A 20,623-nucleotide genomic window follows, 5' to 3' on the forward strand; every position below is an offset into this window, starting at 1 on the left:
AAAAATTATCTATAACACATTATATCCTATTTTAATTAATACGATCCCTACAGAACAACATGGTTTTATTAAAGGTCGTTCAACTTTAACAAACTTAACGTCATTTACAGAAGACATTTTAGTTTCTATGGATAAGGGCGTGCAGGTAGACGTGATCTACACAGATTTTGAGAAAGCTTTTGATCGTGTCGATCATACAATCCTGCTCAAGAAACTTGAATATTTGGGAATTCACGGAGACCTTCTGAGGTGGATTAAATCTTACTTGTCTAACCGCTCACAGGCCGTTGTAGTTGGTGGCAGTCGTTCTGATTTCTGTGAGATCCCGTCTGGTGTTCCACAGGGTTCTCATTTGGGACCACTATTTTATAATTTATATTTATATGACATTTATAGTTGCTTTCTTAATTCAAATTTTTTAATGTACGCCGATGACACAAAAATTTATTTAGAGATTAAAAATGTTAACGATTGTTTAAAGTTGCAACAAGACCTAAACCTACTTTCCCAGTACTATAAAGATAACAGAATACAAATCAATATCGGTAAATGTCAGCATATAACTTTCACTAGAAATAAAAATAGAGTGAATTTTAATTACAGTATCGATGGAAAGACAATCTCTAAGGTAGATAAAACGCGTGACTTAGGAGTTATACTAGATGACAAAATGTCTTTCAATGAGCATATTGATGTAATCACCACTAAAGCTTTCTCTATGCTGGGATTTGTATTAAGAACCTGCAAGCCTTTTCATAATATCAATACACTTAAAACTATTTATTTTGCATATGTCCGCAGCAATTTAGAATACTGTAGTAGTGTATGGTCACCATATTATATAAAGCCAAGGGAAGATATAGAGAGAATTCAACGTAAATTTATTAAACACTTAAATTTTCGTACACATACTGTTCCTCTAAATTACGATGACAACTGTGGCCATTATAAATTACAAACCTTAGGACAGAGAAGGCAAATTGCTGATATGTCACTGTTATATGATATAGTAAATGGGCATATTGATAGTCCTCACCTGTTATCAAAACTTAAATTAATAGCAGCTCCTACTCGACTCCGCCGAAAGACGTTATTCCAAGTGCCACATAAAAGGAAAGTCTTTACTAAGAACTCGGTAATGACCAGAGTTACAGATAGCTACAATAAGCTATACGCACAAATTGACATATTCCGGTATTCAAAAAAGACTTTTAAGCGACATCTAGCGGAAACTAAATAGTTAATTACTTAGCACACACTGTCTTCACACACACACACACGCACACGCACACACACACGCACACGAAACACACACAACACTCACACCACAGTCAATCACACACACACACACAATTTCTTATACCAACGTTCACTCGTACATACGTTTTAATGTGATTTTATTTTCTCTCTTTTTCTTTATTATTTCCTTTTCTTGAATGTATTCTCAGATTGTGTTTTTTATAAATTGTTATAACTATGGAAAATCTGTAATTGGCTGTATCATACAGGAAATATTGTATAATTGTATTCTTGGTAACGCTGTTGATTTTTCTTAAAAATAAATAAATAAATAAATAAAAATAAATAAACATCCCTTACTCAAATTCAGAAGTGGGATCGAATACAACAAAAATGAAGTTAGAAATGAATTTTGTTGAAATTTAAGAATCAGTGCTATATGCGCAAGGGACATCCAACTAGCTTTCAGAATCTAAGACATATTTATTATATCAATATCATACCTATAACATCTCAAGTAAAATTTTTACATCAATAAATTTCGCTTTAATTCAAGAAAAGTGTCGTTATCAATGTTTATATATATATATATAAATTACTCTTTAAATGTAGGATACATTTAATATTTCAATGGAATATAAATAACACCACATAAATCAGTCAATCAGAATAGAATACAAGTAAAATTAATATACAAATTAAATTCGCTGTAATTTAAGAATACAGAATATTCTCGAGGAACAAACCGGCCTTTCCAATGAACTATAGATTTTACATCAATAATATAACACCAAAAACATCCCTTTATATGAACGAATAAATGAAAATCAGAAGTGGGAACAAATACAAGTAAAATGAAATCAATTATGCTGGAATTCGTAAATAAGTATATAAATACTATTTAAATGTAGGATGACATCGAATTCAGAAGTGGGATCAAACACAAGTAATATTTGTATATTCATTTATCTAGTTTTACATTCATTTAGCTGTAAATCAAGAATACAGGCTATTTTCGAAAGACATAAAACCGACTTTCAGAATGCAGAATATATTTCACATACCAATAAATCCCTTACTCCGAATAGATCAAATTCAGAAGTGGGATCGAACACAACTAAAATGAATGTATAAATGAATTCCGGAATGTACGGAATACGCCGCCGGTGCCTTGAACCGTCGCGGTTCAAAAAGCAATGTTTGCTAACCGTCACATCCCGTGCCGCAGTCGAGATTGACTTTCATGAACTCGCCGAGTAAGTGATATGAACGAATAATAAACCGACGAGCACGTTTCACGAGCTGTGAATTTATACGAAATATGTTACGTAAGACATAAACTGGGGTTTATGTAAATGGATTTATACTCATTTACTGATGTTTCTGTAGTCGATATTATTAATAATGGCGCTCAGTAAATGTTGTCATCATTAGCAGCCTTTTAACGGCTACTGCTTGGCCAGCCCATTACGTAAGTTAGAGGCGTGATATTTAATAATTTCTTAAAATGCGCACAACTGAAAAATTGGAGGAGCATGCCCTAGACTGAATTCGAACCTTCATCCCGGAATCGGAGACAATGTTCTGCGAATCCGCAATGGGACAGCGTGGTGGACTATTGGCCTAACCCCTCTCATTCTGAGAGGAGACTCGAGCTCAGCAGTGAGCTGAATATGGGTTGATAATGAACGAACGTAAGTTAGCTACTAACCTAATAACAACCGCATTTTTCATATTCCGTAAAGTTAACAAAAATCACAATGTCAACTGAGCAATGTTATGTACCTTTTCAATGATAACCACTAAGGGTGGTCATATGGAGAAGAGAACATCTCCATATGACCACTGCCTCCTTTTTCTTTTTGCCTTCATTTTCTTCATTCTCTACGTGTGTGAAGTCTGCCAATCCACTTTGGGCCAGCGTGGTGGACAATTAGCCTAACCCTTCTCATTCTGAGAGGAAACCCGTGCTTATCAGTGAGCCGAATATGAGTTGTTATTGATCATGATGAATTATTTCTGTCTGTATGTTATTTTGAAGGCTTTGTTTAAAAAAATGTTACCAATAAAATAACAACAGTTCTTTATAAAAACATTTATCTACGTGTTGTTCGACAATGCAATTGTTTTCAGAGCCCACGCTTGCACTTATAAACTTACTCTATTTGTGAAATAAAACGGGTCAATTGTGTGTGGGACGAACATATCGAGGGTTCCGTATAATGAAACTAATTTAAGTTAAATATCAAGAACTGAAGTGCCTCGTTGTTCCAGTGGTTTTGGATCACGAGGTCATGGGTTCGAATCCTGGGTCAAACATTGAGATATTGGACGCTTGGTGGCACGTCTTTGCCGGTAGTTTTGTTGTATCTAGCCACGGCCGAAGCCTCCCACCAGCCAGACCTGGCCATTTAAGAAAACCTCAACCGGAGTCGAACCCAGGACCTCCGTCTTGTAAAACCACCGCGCATACGATTGCGCCACGGAGGCCGTCAAATTGAAGGAGAACGGAAATATTGGTCATATTTAAAAGATACCACTTAACAGCAAGTGACGCAGGCGGCTCACTTGTAATCAAATAACACGAATAGTTTAAAAAACACTTGATACCCATATAATAGGGATGCATTTCAAATAGCCTGTTCACCATCTTGGACATCCGCCATATTGGATTAAGTCACGTGACTATTTTTTTCGTATTCCTGACAGCATTCGTTTCATATCAATATCATAGGGGTGGGTTTCAAACTGCCAGTCCGCCATCTTGAGAAGGCCGCCATATTGGATTTGTAATGTCGTTCTTAGCTAGTCATTTATTTTCATAAGAACTCAGAGCGAGTGCAAAATTTCATCCTAATCGAAGATCAGGAAGTGGGTCAAATTAAGATTCTAAGATTTTCTTACATACATACAGTTACAAGTGAACAAAAGCGTAATTAACTAATTAATATAAAGGTCTTAAAATTAATCACTCTTATTTTGATTTCTTCGAGCATTTACAAAGGATTATATTAAAATTTTAATAAGATTAGAAAGCGATACCTACAACAGAGTCTTCTAGTTAATTGTTTCACAGAATACAAAATGACAGGCGACCCCAATTTATCTTAGATCTCGTATTGGTTAGGCCCACCGCACATTATTTATTGTAGACATGACTTATGTTCAACTTTCATCTCTAACTAAGCCGGTACCTAATAGGTATGATGACTTTGAATATATTGATTTTTATGACAGATTCGGGTAAATAAGGTCAATGTTGCTAATGAGAACCACCTGTAAATATATTTTAATCCTTACCTTACCTTACCTTAACAGCCGATAGACGTCCATATAGCTGGACATAGGCCTCTTTCATGGACCTCCAAGCACATCGGTCTCGAGCCGCCAGCATCCAGCAGCTCCCTGCAACCCGCTTGATTTCTACCTAGTGGGGGGTCGACCAACACTGCGCTTTCCAGCACCTTGGGACCCCAACGTCCATCGGCTCTTCGAACTATGTAAACCCATTGCCACTTAAGCTTCGTGACTCGCTGAGCAATGTCAGTGACTTTGGTACATCTGCGGATCTCCTCATTTCTGATTCGATCACGCAAAGTAACTCCAAGCATAACTCGCTCCATCGCGCGCTGAGTGACTATTTTTTAATAATAAATCTTTAATATTAAAATAAATTACAACTATAAAAATGTTTTTCAAAATTTGCCTTGACTTATATGGTAGTTATAGTTAGTTACTTATACTTACTTAACTTATACTTAATTATATACTTATTATGGTAGCTCATCACGCATGACGCAGCAGCATTTTCGCGCTGAATTGGGATTGAAATTCGTTGGAGCTGCCTACCCGAGGGTCGCATACAAAATCATGTTTTAAAATCCATCCCAATAACCATTGAACTATTCAAGCTTACATAGCAAACTGACGATGTAAACTCAGCGTTCCAGAGCATAACGAAGGTCTACCCCATATTGTACGTACAGAACGATGGTTTTGTTTGTTCTGTCAATATTTTGACCCAGTTACATGGTAGCCGCGGTGTATTGGAGGTACGCCGAGTTGTTATGGTTAGCCCGCTAGGTTGGTTTGACCGAAATTAATTTACGAAAATGTGTTGGTACTTATTTCGTTTGATCGCGGTAATTTTGTGTGTGAATTTTGAGAGAATAATAAATTTTGACTCAACCGTAGGCTACCTTTGCGTTGAATTCGACGTTTTTTATAAAGTTTTTTCCTTTGTTTGATTTTAATGAAATAAAGCTGAAACCAGTGAAAATTATGTAAAAACTCTGAACGGGAAAATTAGCCGAAGCCGAATTTTATAAATTGGTTGCTAACGTTCTGTTTAACTGTTTTTTTAAAGGCGTTCTATGTTTACTGTTTATATACGGTGAAAAACTGTCTGCATGTCTTAATTATTAATTTCACAGATAGTCCAGAAATATTAAAACTAGTGTGTTTTTAATTTCTTTCGCTAATAATTATGTTGAAAGTTTATTATATTGATTTTACATTTTTGATGAATTTACCAATTATGGTGTTCTGTATTAAACATTTGTGTCTGTTACTGTAATATTACACTGTGCGTTATGTATTTGTTTATTTGCGTATTTGTCAAATATTTGCCGAATAAGGTGTAATTACGTACACAAACAGGAATAGCCAAGTACAGAGTTCTCGTAACATGCTCATAGAGTAGGTACGTATTGTATCCGTGAGTGGACTTTGTGTTCATGCTATACATACATACGGACCTTAGACTAATAATCTATAGACCTGCAATCTATAATCTAATACTATAAAGCTAAAGAGTTTGTTTGTTTGAACGCGCTAATCTCAGAAACTACTGGTCCGCTTTGAAAAATTATTTCAGTGTTAGATAGTCCATTTATTGAGGAAGGATATAGGCTATATATTATCCCCGTATTCCTATGGGAACGGGAACCACGCGGGTGAAACCGTGCAGCGTCAGCTAGTTCCTTATATTTTTTTACTACAAACGAAAGCCACTTCTGTGACTATGTGAGCGTAAGAGCTAAGTTAAACTAATTACACACACTCGTTTAATTTTTAACCGACTTCAAAAAAGGAGGAGGTTATCAATTCGTCGGAATCTTTTTATAGAACTATAGTTCGGACAAAATCGGGGCGAGATGCTATAGTGACTCAAAAATACATGAATTTATAAAACTTATAAAAGGCTTTCAAGGAGTTTCTGTTGAGTGTTATAAATTACGATTCACCTGTTAAGCGGTCGACAACTCAACCCTTTATTTATATACCTACTTAATTTAGAAAGGGTTTCAGTGTAGCATTAAGGTTTCAGACATTTGTTACGGGAAATTGTCACCAGAGATCTCGCTTTTACTTAAAACAGGGTCACAAGGGCTGTTACTTTTTTTTAATTAACGATAAGTTAACCCTTCACTGCAATGTCAAGTAATGTTAAAATAAAAGTTAAAACAGTCCAGTAAAACATTAAAACCATCCCGCATGTCCCGCATTTTCTACCACGTATAGTTTAGTCGTATACCGAAACTTGACAGGTAGGTATCGTATACCTACCGATTAAACTTTACACGCCCCCCCCCCCTTTCTATTAACAAAAAGTCCCGCATTCAATTTTCAGAAAGTTGGCCGCCTTATGATAAAAGACCACCTAAGATACGTGGCCTAATTAACAGAGCTACAGATTATGTGCTACAATCTCACCTGATGGTGAGTGATGATGCAATCTTATATGGAAGCGGGCTAACTTGTTAGGAGAGTGAAAATCCACACCCCTTTCGGTTTCTACACGACATGGTATCGTATGCCTTTGTTGGTAGGGTGGTAACTAGCCACAGCCGAAAGCAGTCAAACCTGGACTAATTAAGAAAACCTCAATAGGCCCTGTCGGGGATCTAACCCAGGACCTCCGTCTTGTAAATCCATCGCGCATACCTCTGCGCCAAGCAGGCCGTCTGCGTTATAACTAATATTAGTAACCCGCATAGTTCCCGTGCGTATACTCTTTGAAGATTTTGGTACTTTTGCTAAATTAAGAACCATAAAGGTTCCGTGCGTTTGTATGTCTGTCAGATTTTTTAAAATCGGTCTAGTAGTTTTTGAGTGAACTCGTAACAAACAAATAAATCAAATCTTACCTCAATAAAATATCAAATGGTACCAGCTACCTTAACCCCATGAATCTGCATTGGGGCAAGGTAGGTCTTTCTCCAAATCTTTGCTAATTTACTATAAGTACCGTCAATAAAAAAGTCTAACTTTGCTGCTGAATGATTGAAAAAAAACATGCCGATGTTATTTTTTTATATGTATAGATCAATATTAGCCATGTTTTTCAAAAGACGAGTGAAAAGCTTGTACTATCAGTGAGTATAAAAATTGTTTAACGAACCCTATACTTTTGGCTTTAGTCCAATTTACCTGGAAGCTATTGAAACTACAATCTATAAATTATAAAGAATATTTTAAAGAAAAAACATTTTCTTTGCGTGTATGTCTGTATGCAGTGAATAGGCTCTGAAACTACTGAACCTATTTGAAAAATTCTTTCACTGTGAATCCGTCGTATACTAGTCATTATCATCATTATTAACAACCCATATTCAGCTTACTTTTGAGCGCGAATCTCCTCTCAGAATGATAGGGGATAGGCTATTAGTCCACCACGCTAACCCAATGCAGATTGGCAGACTTCACACACGTAGAGAATTCAGAAAATTCTGTGGTATGTGTGCTCGTGGCGTTCGAGCCGTCCACATCTCTTGTTGTGTAATTCTTTATGGGTTACTTGGATAGGCGGGGAGAGTGACTTGAGTTGAAAAGGGGAGTGTTTGTTAACAGTCAAAGGTACCTTTAACCCTACACAGAACGTTCACAAGTGCGTTACTTCACTTCTTTCTCTGCCATTCTAGGGTCTTATTTTGGTTACAGTTTGATTTGTTAATATAGTTGTCCTGACAAACGTTGTGAATCACAACCTTTGTTCGACATTAGCTTTCTTATTTTTGTAATAACTTCAGAGTCTCCTAAAAAAATAAAACCTTTGTTCGACTCTAGTTTTCTAATTTTTGTAATCACTTCTGAGTCTCCTAAAAAAATACTCATCCAATTTAGGGTTGGTTAAAAAATAACACACAAGCAAGAGCGCGGTAAATCATAAAAGTTCGTCAAAATTTAGTTGACGTCCAAAAAAGCGAGGTGAGGCGAACATCAGCCAGTGCTGTGGACGTGATAGTGCGTTAAAAATTCACCAAGTTTTTGTCCCACACCGCATTGTTGGTCACACAATCTCGCTGCTCCATTTTTTTCGCCCGCAAAAATTCTGCTACACTGTTTATTTATTTCGCGATAAAAATGTAAATCGGGCCGCGTCCCGTAATTATACTTAGTGTCACGCTGCCGTGATACGGTGTCACGGTGTCACTTCTGCGGTAATAAACAGTTTTAGATCAGATTTAACGCCGTAAATTTGTTTTGTGCTCAGCCTCTCTCGTTGAAGGTTTTTTAATGGAATGTGTAGATTAGGATTCAAATAAATCCGAAACTTTATTTTGGAACGAGCTGACGCCGCGTGGTTTCCGTCCCCGTAAGAATACGGGGATAATAAATAGCCAATAGCTAGTACAGTAATCCCCATGAGCCCCATCGATAAATGGGCTATCTAACACTAAAAATTTTTCAAATCGGAGCAGTAGTTTCTGAGATTACCGCGTTCAATCAAATAAACAAATAAAGTCTTCATTTTTATAACATTAATGTAGATAAAATTAAGCGTATAATATTAATCAACTATATACTATCTCCATTTAAAATTTTCCCCAAACGGGTGCGATGGTTGCAACGAAAACGAGTAACAAACATACAAACTTTCACCATTATAATATTAGGTACTATAAATATTCCAACACTTAAATATCCCAAATTCAACAACACCACTTTATCCCAAACAGACAGTCTCCATAACATCCAGTGACTCGAAAAAAAAAACATTTCACGTAATTCGCAACAGTGTTTATTTATTTCGCGGTAAAAATGGAAAACAGGCCGCGCTTCGTAATTAGCCGGTGTCACGGCGAATAGATAGCGTCCCGTGTCACGTCAACGGTAATACCTGTACAACTTTGTTGACAATTTTATTACACGCCTCTGTGCGATAATTTGCAAAAACAGCGCGGGTATTGTTTTGAAAACAGATACTCGTGCCTATTATCATAATGGATAAACATGCGTGTGTCTGCACGAGTGAATCATTCGATCGGTCGGCTCGTATCGTCACGAGCCGAGATAGTACGAAGTGTTCCGTGAGGTAGATGGAGTAGGGGAAGACTGGTCGGGCGGCCTAGCTCTAAGCCCAAACTTGTCGTGACGTTTGGTCCTTTATACCCATTGTTAGATAATCCTTCATGGATTTGTTTGAGAAAGGCGGGGAGAAAGTCTTGAGTGAAGAAGAGGACTGTTAACTAGTTATAAAAGACGTTTTTAACCCTACATACTTCAGTCACAAATCCGGGACTTCGCCCAATGTTATTCTTTTCTACTCGAGGGTAACATTCTCAGTGGGAATTATTAGACCTGATTAATGAGGTTCCCATTCAATAATCGTGTTTTGCTTTTTAAATCCGCTTCTGATATCAAACCGTTTTTTCGACACGTGCAAACACTTATATACTCACAGATAAAGTAGCTTTCTACGGGTACAAGATTTTTCAAAAACGGTTTAGTAGATCCAGAAATTACAATATCACAAATAAAAATTGTCAGTCTACTTTTAACGGCCTACTTCAGGGAAAGACACTACTTATAGAAGAGGTGATATGAAGTTTACGTTTTGCGTATGTGTGTTGACCCACCAAGCTGTTCCAATGTGGGCTGGCGGGCTTAGAGTTAATGTTAAATTAATTAACGTCCACAACAGATTTCCTTTTATACTTTAGTTAGCCCTTGACAATAATTTTGATGATAAGGCTAAATTGTTATGAGGATTATAATCCACACCCCTTTCGGTTTCTACACGTCATCGTACCGGAACGCTACATCGTTTGGTGGTACGTCTTTTGTATCGTGTTATCCGATACACGGGGATGTAACATGACCAATATCCCAACCCCAGAATGAGAATTTTAGCTGAAGATTAACAATCCGAATATTATGATGTCTAAGAGGAACTCCCTAAGGCATAAACTCGTCCAAACAGCATGGCTTAGTAAATCCCGCGCCTTGACGTTTGCTTCCGTAAACTGACGTTTGGGGCCTGACTTCCTTTCCTCGATAAATTAAGCTGTCTTGCAATAGGCTGGGATTAGACACTGGCAAGTTACATGAAACACTGTCTATTGTAAGTGTGTAACTGAGATTGTGTTACTTATATCTGACAGATGTTATCTGTACGCCTAACATGCGGCCAATGAGAAATTAACAAATGTCAACAAATAGCGGCGCAACGATGGGGAAGAAAGGGATGGGACTGGGACAACTCCGCCGCTATTGATCGTTATTTTGTTTATTTATCTTAACGTGATCGTATGCTAGGCCTAGGAAATTGGTTTATATTATAATTCATGACATAAACGATTTTAAAAATATATTTAATGGAAATGGATAAGTAAAAGTTTAATGTTATAATTACCTATAATGTCAAGTGTTCTGTACAATCAGTTACATCATTTATAATTTAAGATCGGCTGCATCTATGACTTGCTAGATTCGTTTCCACCCCGAAAAGCTAGATAACTATTAAAAAATCTAAAATATGAAAAAAAAAACTTAGTGCGAGTTGAACTCGCGTTAAAAGGGATCCGTACGATGTTACCTAAAATATCAGGGCTCATAAACAATTCCTAAATAGCAATCCAAATTCAATACAGAAAATACTGTCGTAGGAGTGGGTAAGACTTTAGTGCAACTGGCGGGGATCGAACCTACGACCTCTCGGTGATGTGTCCGGTCTCATCATCATCATCATCATCATCTTATCAGCCGATGTACGTCCACTGCAGGACATAGGCCTTTTGTAGGGACTTCCAAACATCACGATACTGAGCCACCTACATCCAGCGAATCCCTGCGACTCGCTTGATGTCGTCAGTCCACCTGGTGGAGGGTCGACCAATACTGCGCTTACTAGTGCGAGGTCGCCATTCCAGCATTTTGGGACTCCAACGTCCTTCGGCTCTTCGAACTATGTGCGCCGCCCATTGCCACTTAAGCTTCGCAACTCGTCCGGTCTATTTACTTTGATTTGATTTGATTTACCGTTGGGATATAGAAGCTTCGATATATCTATTATCTATACTAATATTATAAAGAGGTAAAGTTTGTAAGTTTGTAAGTTTGTAAGTTTGTAACAATTTTTTTAAATGGGGTAATCTTCGCAACTACTGGTCCGATTTTAAAACTTCTTTCACCAGTAGAATGCTACGTTATCGGGGAGTGCTATAGGCTATATTTTATATTTCTATCATATATAACTACTGAGATATCGCGGGTTTTCTCTTACAGGTCAGACCGAAAAACTTACTTATTCGCATGCGCTGCCTCAACCATTGCGTATAACTGAAATAAATGTATGGAGGCTTTTTGAACCTTTAAAAGTTCTACAAAAAAGTCCGCGACACCATATATCTATCTTTTATATTTTAGCAGATATAGTACCTTTAGTACTTTAATAAATTATTTAAATTTTAAACTAAGGTTTACGTCATTATTTACACAACTTAACTTAAATCCTTATCAAAATAAATGATTTAATAATCACAAGGATATTATAGAGATAAGATTTGCCCTTTACAGTATGTTAATTAGTTATATAGTTTCGGAGATAACACAAAATTTCTGAAAGTCGCAGAAATGCCGCTATATGACGCCCCGCGGTTTCAATTACGTGGTTCCCGTTCCCGTATGAATATGAGGACCAAACATAGCCTATGACACTCGCAAATAATGTAGCTTTCTATTGGTAAAAGAATTTTCCAAATCGGTCCAGTAGATCCAGAGATTAACCCCGACAACCACACACACTTCACCTCTTTATAGTATTAGCATAGAAGTCGCTTGGGAAATTATAGTCTTTTGGTCATTGCACCACGCACAAAAGGCTGGACCAATTTTGCTGAGGGTAGGGATAGGATAGAGGTAGGGTAGGGGTAATTTAGGGAAGGTGTAGGGTAGGGTAGGGTACGGATAAGGTAGGGGTAGTGTAGGGTAGGGGCAAGGTAGAGGTAGGTGAAGGATATGGAACGTATAGGGTAGGGGAGGAGTAGGATAGGGGTAGGATAGGGTAGGGGTAGGGTACGGGTAGGGTAGCGTTAGGGTAGGGATAAGGTAGGGGTAGGGAAGGGTTAGGGTTAGCGGTAGGGTAGGAGTAAGGCAGGGATAGGGTAGGGGTAGATTAGGGGTAGGGTAGGATAGGGTATGGATAGGTTACGGTTAGGGTTAGGGTAGGGTAAGGTGGGGGGAGGAAAGGGTTAGCGTTAGCGGTAGGGTTTTTTTTTATATTCTTTATTCTTTACAAGTTAGTCCTTGACTACAATCTCACTTGATGGTAAGTGATGATGCAGTCTAAGATGGAAGCGGGTAAAACTTGTTAGGATGAGGATGAAAATCCACACCCCTTTCGGTTTCTACACGGCATCGTACCGGAACGCTAAATCGCTTGGCGGTACGTCTTTGCCGGTAGGGTGGTAACTAGCCACGGCTGAAGCCTCCCATCAGCCGAAAGGGGGTAGGAGTAAGGTAGGGGTAGGGTAGGGTAGGGTAGGGTTGGGTAGGTTTACGAGCAGGGTAAGGTAGAGGTAGAGAAGTTTACATCAATTTTTACGCGGACGAAGTCGCGGGCGTCCGCTAGTATGATATATATCTATCGATGCTTTCAGTTACATACAGCATTATGGAAGGAAAGCATTAATAATTGTACCTGAAAGGTGATGTTAGTTGAAAACTTATCCTAGCTTCACAGAGTTTTGAGTTACTTTTGAGTTGCCTGGGTGAGCTTGCGTCGCCGTAAGTCTACAAAAGGCGGCTCAACTGTTGGTCTCAACTTTCGCTCTCTAATTAGCCGTGCCCGAGTTAATAGCTCATTAGAAGTTCCCTTTAAAGTTTGCCGACTATACCCTGCGTGTGGCGAGTTAAAGGCTTCATTCATGGGTCGCGCACGATGGCTCGTTTTTGAACGATGATCATATGACACAAACTTTTTGTATATTTGGACAGAATTTTTTTGGGTAGATTTTAATGGGACTTTCAGTCCGCATCCGCTAGTATCTACAAAAGTCATTGTGTTAGCGAATAACTAACTCATCAGATAATACGGCTGGTTGTGCATATTTGATAGAAGTTTATTTTGTCTATGCTCGATTAATCGTTGTTCTAGTCGATAAAGCAACGTTCCGCTTACAAAACTACGTTTTTAATCTATTTTTTGAAACAGTAACTGCATTCACACTACACAATTCGAGTCCATTTCCATATTTGATAGTGATGTATCACTTGGTTTTTATTCGATTAAGCTTGACTTTTTTTATTCTATGATTTATCCCTTGACTACGTTCTCACCTGATGCGGTCTTGGAAAAAGTACAAGTTCTACTCATACTTCTGACAGTTTCCCCATGGCACGTACCGAAACGCTAAATCACTTGGCAATACGTCTTTGCCCGTAATGCCCGCGCAGTAGCCATGGCCGATGCCTACCAATGACCAGAATTGAGCTAATTAAAAAAAAAATTAAATCCTAAACAGATCCGAGCTAGATCGAACCCAGGACATCTCTGTTGTTGTCTGACAGCTGCGAAAGAGATGTCGTTAGAACTGTAATCGAGAGTCATACTCGATTCTGCAACCTTTACACCGTATAACAAAGAACGCCCTATTTCAAACGTCTACGTCAAAAACCCTACGTGTTGAAGCGTGTTGAATGGACGACTTTATACACGGCTCACGCATACTGCTCCTTTTAGAAACGACAAGTTTACATGCCACATACGAGTACGAGAACATTTCTATGTTCGACAGAAAAAGAACGTTATACAGCAATTTACTCAGTAAATATTCGAATAATTATCGATCTAGTCGAACTATTGTCAACCGAATAAAAATTTCTAACCAAAAATGGGTTGTTGTAGTTTTTATAAACAACTAATAGACCCCATGCGGTTTCATCCACCTAATTCCCGTTCCCGTAAATATACGGGTATAAAATATAGCCCAAGATGTTCGTTAGGATGAAATGTAGGATTAAATTTCATTAAATTAAATAAGATTTTTGGATTGGACCTGATAAGTCGAATAATTATAGCAAGGAAATCGAATAAACCTTCACTTTCGTTGCAAAAGTACGACAAACAGTGCGATATTTTAACTCCGCTCTACAATATGTCCTTTTTTCATTATTATGTGGTACACCTATCGCTGACGCATGCTAGCATTTTTTGACAAAACTTAATAGATTAGTATATATCTAGGTACGACAAACAGTGCGATATTTTAACTCCACTCGACAATATGTCTTTTTCTCACTATAATGTGGTATACCTATCGCTGACGCATGCTAGCATTCCTTGACAATGATCCGTTGTCGAAAAAACACACAACGAAGCAGTTAAAATATTACAGAAAATAGATTAGTATAATATATCTAAAAAGTCCGACTACACGAGTCGACAATCGTGTCACATCACTAGTAAGAACTGGGTGCCCTCATTACATACATAAATACATCGAGATTGTACCGAGCCTATGTCTGTGTAAACGACATTCCTTTGAATACGTTTTCTTTATTCTGAGTGATGTACATTCTGTTAGAAGTTACACTGATTTTACGATGCTTTGAAACATCTCAGTAAACATTCGCTTCGGAGTTGTTTCAGAATAATGAGACGTTGGATTGTCTATGGGATTGATTTATTTTTTACACGCATTATCCCGCGATTTCAGCTGTATAATTTCCGTTCCTGTGAAAATACGGGCATAAAATAGAGGTTATATCAGTCGCTGATAATGTAGCCTTCTATTGGTGATAATGTAGCCTTCTATTGGTGTCATTATGTTATATATTTATAATATTAATTGTGATTTTTTTACTTTTTACATAGGAACACTGCTACCTAAAATAAGTTAGACGATCCAATTATAAAATTAGCTAGCTAACTAGCCTACGCCCTGCGTAGTTTCCGTTTCCGTTAGAATAAAACTGTCCTGTTAAGTCCTGTGACACTCACAAATAAAATGGCTTTCTAGTGCTGAAAGAATTTTCAAAATCAGTATATCCAGATAATACCCCCTACAACAACACCACATACTTCACTACACTACATCTTTATAACATTAGTAATTATAAAAATAAATTACCTGACCTAAAAATCGAACCTATAGGATCCTATAGGTATATGTAAAACAACTAACAAGGCACTCCCAACTACACCAAAGAGGTCAAATTTTCATGTTACTCACACAAGAATATGAATTTTTATGCGTCCTATTCGATTTTTAAAACTGGCGTCAATTTGTCTATGGCTCTATAACTGAACAACTGCATGCTCATCGATCTTTGCCTGTGGGACAAATTGGGGGGAAAATATCTACGAGTCAAATTTGACAGCTGACAAGTTGTACGTATGTGTGTGATGAAACTTTTGCATTTTCCTACTAATACAATATTATAAACGCAAAAGTTTGTATGGATGTTTGAATGTTGGTATGTTTGGATGTTTGTTACTCTTTAACGCCGCAACTACTGAACCGAATCGCCTGAAATTTGGAATGGAAATAGATTTTACTCTGGATTAACACATAGGCTACTTTTTATCCCAAAAAATCTATTGATCCCACGGGATTTGTGAAAAAGTAAATTCCATACGGACGAAGTCGCGGGCTTCCGCTAGTATATAAATAATAAATAAATAAATAAATATACTTAAACAATACACATCACTATCTAGCCCCAAAGTAAGCATACATAGTAGCTTGTGTTATGGGTACTAAGATAGTTGATATTATAATATTAATATACATTTATTTACTACATATAAATACTTATATAATGTATAAATACACAAAGACACTGGAAAACACCCATGCTCATCACACAAATATTTTCCAGTTGTGGGAATCGAACCCACGGCCGTGGATGCAGAAAGCAGGGTCACTACCCACTGCGCCACGCGGCCGTCATAAATCAATAAATACAGTAGTCCATTCAAAAGTTAGATTCCTTGGAAAATTATAAGGCAGTCTTTTTTTGTTTCATCGTGGAGGGATTCATCATTTTTTGGGACCTAACCCTTAAGCATTAGCCACTATATTGGAAACGGGAGTAGAAATCGTTTTTTCGCTCTAACGACCAACATATACAACTCACAAAAAATATACCTATAAAAACATGTCGGAAACTTCTCTACAGTTTCATTTGTATATTTTTTTAACGTAGAATAAAAAAAATAATAAAAGTTGTGAACCAAAAACCGTACCAATAATACCAAAAATTGTTCGGGCGAAATCTTCAGCAATAAATGAATTATTCGTAGAAGAGACATTTAGGACGAACTTCCATTACCTACGTCGTTCATTAGGTATATGTAGTCAACGGGTAAGTTTCATCTACTGTTTTATATATCATTAACACTCGACTCACTGTTGAGCACAAGTCTCCTCTCAGAATAAGGGGTTAAGCTAACAAATCACAGACTTCACACACGCAGAGAATTAAGAAAATTCTCAGGTATGCAGGTTTCTTCACGATTTTATTCCTTCACCGTTTGAATCACGTGGTATTTAATTTCTTAAAATGCACTTAACTGAAAAGTTAGAGGTGCATGCCCAAATCGAATGCAGATGTCATAATATCCACTAGGCTATCACGGCTCTCGGTTTTTTATATACCTATAACATCATCATCATCATCATATCAGCCGATGGACGTCCACTGCAGGACATAGGCCTTTTGTAGGGACTTCCGAACATCACGATACTGAGCCACCTGCATCCAGCGAATCCCTGCGACTCGCTTGATATCGTCAGTCCACCTGGTGGGGGATCGACCAACACATCACTTTCTAATGCGGAGTCGCTGTTCCAGCACCTTGGGACCCCAACGTCCATCGGCTCTTCGAACTGTGTGCCCCGCTCATTGCCACTTCAGCTTCGCGACACGTTGAGCTATGTCGGTGACTTTGATTCTTCTGCGGATTTCTTAATTCCTTATTCGATCACGCAGAGATACTCCTAGCTCGTTCCATCGCCCGCTTTGTGACTCTGATCTTTCTTACCCAACAACTGTACAATACCAAACTCAAACATCCTTTTGGACTTTGGTTCTTCTGCGGATCTCCTCATTTCAGATTCGATCGTGCAAAGATACTCCTAGCATGACATAAAATGTAACATAGCCGCGAGTGACACGCACTAAGTCGTTCGTTCAACTCCCGCCACATCTTGTAACAAATACGAGATCAAAGAGCTGCATGAAATTCAAACGCCGCCGCGTCAAAGCCTTCGCATTGCTGAGGCTCACTGACACGAGTTTACACACACGTATGTGTGGAGCACCTAAATAACAACGCGTTTAGTATCTAACTGTGTTTAGATATATGCTGCTCTCAGAATACTAGAAGCACTGCTTTATCTATCCCGCACGAGTCCCAAAGCTTAAAGAAATAGGTATACTAACAGTAGCCTGTCAATATATATATAACAGCATAATCTATGTAAGACAAAATATTAATTTGTACAAACGAAAAGGACATTTAAATCCACGTCTTACTAAACATAAGTTAGTTATTTCTACATATCGTCTCCAAAGAGTAAAAAAATGTTAATCTTCTCTCTGTCTTCTATAACAAGATCCCCAAGACTGTGATGGACCTGCCAATGTATAGCTTTAAGCAATGTGTTAAAAAAACGTTTACTTAGTAGAGGTTACTACACCATCGATGAGTTCCTCAATGATAAAGATGCTTGGATCAGCTTCCACCTTCACACAGGAAGTAAAACTTTAAGAAATTGTAATGTTGTCATCAATTGTATATTATAATATTGTATGATTTTTTTAAAAGAGCAACAGCTGTAGAGTTTCTTGCCGGTTTCTTCTCAGCAGAATCTGCCTTTCGAACCGGTGGTAGAATCTTTACAAATAGTCAACTGACGTATCAAAAGTGCTTGTAAACTGAGCCTACTTGAAATAAATGAATTTTGAATTTTGAATCCATACTATGAGCCGTGATAGCCCAGTGGATATGACCTCTGCCTCCGATTCCGGAGGGTGTGGTTTCGAATCCGGTCCGGGGCATGCACCGACTTTTCAGTTGTGTGCATTTTAATAAATTAAATATCACGTGTCTCTAACGATGAAGGAAAAAATCGTGAGGAAACCTGCATATATTTAGTTTATATTATATCACTTTGTAACGCTTTTTCATAAATTCCTACTCAACCAAATGAAATATTTATTAATAATTTCATTACTTAACATTTTATTACAGTTTTGTTTCAAAATTTTTATCAACCCCATCAGAAACGTTGGTTAATAGTTAGTTTGGTCGAGTTGCATGCTCTTTGTGGTTCTGGCACTTTGTTTCACACGTTTGCGTTACGTGACATTTTCCCCAGTTTCATTGCACCGTAAGCCACAAAGTCAATGCCGTGAAAGAACTTCATTCCAAAAAAAATACACTGCGGTGGGAAGCTAAACATCCTTAAACCTTACCTTATCAGCAGATAGACGTCCACTGCTGGTTATGCCTCTTGCATGGACCGCCAGCATCCAGCGACTCCCTGCAACCCGCTTGATATCCTCGGTCTACCTAGTGGGGCGTCGACCAACACTGCGCTTTCCGGTGCGAGGTCACCATTCCAGTACCTTGCGACCCCAACGTCCATCGGCTCTTCGAACTATGTGCCCCGCCCATTGCCACTTCACCTGATATAATACAGTGGACAAAGCAATGCAATATTCCATAAATGACCACGCTGGGTTGGTCATTCGCAGTCTTAGACTTCTCACACCGGTGTCGCTGCTGCCCGACACCGGTCTGTGGTACTTGTGAAGAGCCAAATCCGAATGGTTGTACCGCCATTAGTCGGTCGCCAGAGCCTCATCGGTCCATCTGCAGGGTGCAACACGAGCAGGTGACAGTTGGGGAGGCTGACTGGTACTAACCTCTCCCTTACACCCTAGTTAAACATACGCCTACAAAAACACACACCAAATTCGGAAAAACAAATGAAATTAGCTTACATTGTCAACCTGTCAATACACATCTCCCGTGACACGCACAAACTGACGTAAGTGATAATCTCGCCCAATCCCTCGCGCGTTGGCAGATTTGTCAGATTTTGACAAAGCCGGGCTTAGCATAGCTAATAAATAAAATGTTGTTTGCGGGAAAAAATGTACAAGTATTCTAAATGTGAGTTTTGGCGGGAAAGTCGTAGGAATCACAAGTATTTCACGTTTTATTGTCATTGATTTGCTACATTTTAGAGTTTTATTGCTTAAATTACTCATTTTCTATAATATAGTTCTGTAAATTGAACACACTTGTACACCAAACACAAGTGAAGTGAAGGTTGAGCTAAAGTGGTTTGAGTGATAATTTCTACTTTCTCGGAGAACTTTATTAGAAGTTTTGGAATAAAAATATAGTGCCTTTAAATACTTAATGAAAACATTAACAAACGCACTACTTGCCCCTACAATATTCGAAAGCTCCCCTCTATTTCTCCAGGATCATCAGATCCTGACATGATTACTATGGGACCAATTGGAAAACAAACCATTTCAAACGATAAAATGATTTTTCGAATCTGTACAGGCGTCTTCGAGTAATCGGTGAACATACATAAAAAAAAGATTCCGACGAATTGTTAACCTCCTTCTTTTTTTAAAGTCGGTTAAAAATACACATATTTAAGAAATACTAAAGTGTCAAAAATAAAGCTTAAAAACTAATGAATGAGTAAATATTGTGTTATTAAGTACCTACATGAGAATATAAATACTTTATACGATATAATATTTAAGCTTAGTACTTACTCATAAGATAAGTGCTTCTTTGTTAACAATCAGTTAATGGTATCTGTAACAATAGAAATAATTTAAGTTAATAGTTTAAACTAAAATTCTAATAAAACTCTGCTACTATCTAACAGTTTTATTATTTTGTCAATATCTTGAAATATCTATATCTATACTCTATACTTAACATATAAAGCTGAAGAGTTTGTTTGTTTGGTTAATTGAACGCGCTTATCTCAGAAATTACTGGTCTGATTTGATAAATTCTTTCAGTGTTAGATAGCCCATTTATCGAGGAAGGCTATAGGCTATACATTATCCCCGTTTTCCTACGGAAACGGGAACCACGCGGGTAAAACCGCGCGGC

General features: G+C 37.8%; 1 protein-coding gene across 1 annotated transcript in view; it reads right to left on the bottom strand.

Annotated features, from left to right (window-relative positions):
• The window catches only part of LOC112048665 (uncharacterized), a 201,970-nt gene extending 181,656 nt beyond the window's left edge, over positions 1–20,314 (bottom strand). Inside the window, exon 1 of the mRNA XM_052888672.1 lies at positions 20,275–20,314. The gene's annotated coding sequence lies outside the window, so the exon portion shown is untranslated. The remainder of the gene's footprint in view (positions 1–20,274) is intronic.
• Between the last annotated feature and the right edge of the window lie 309 nt (positions 20,315–20,623).

The sequence above is a fragment of the Bicyclus anynana genome, chromosome 23, assembly GCF_947172395.1.
Source record: "Bicyclus anynana chromosome 23, ilBicAnyn1.1, whole genome shotgun sequence".
In the NCBI taxonomy this organism is placed as follows: domain Eukaryota; kingdom Metazoa; phylum Arthropoda; class Insecta; order Lepidoptera; family Nymphalidae; genus Bicyclus; species Bicyclus anynana.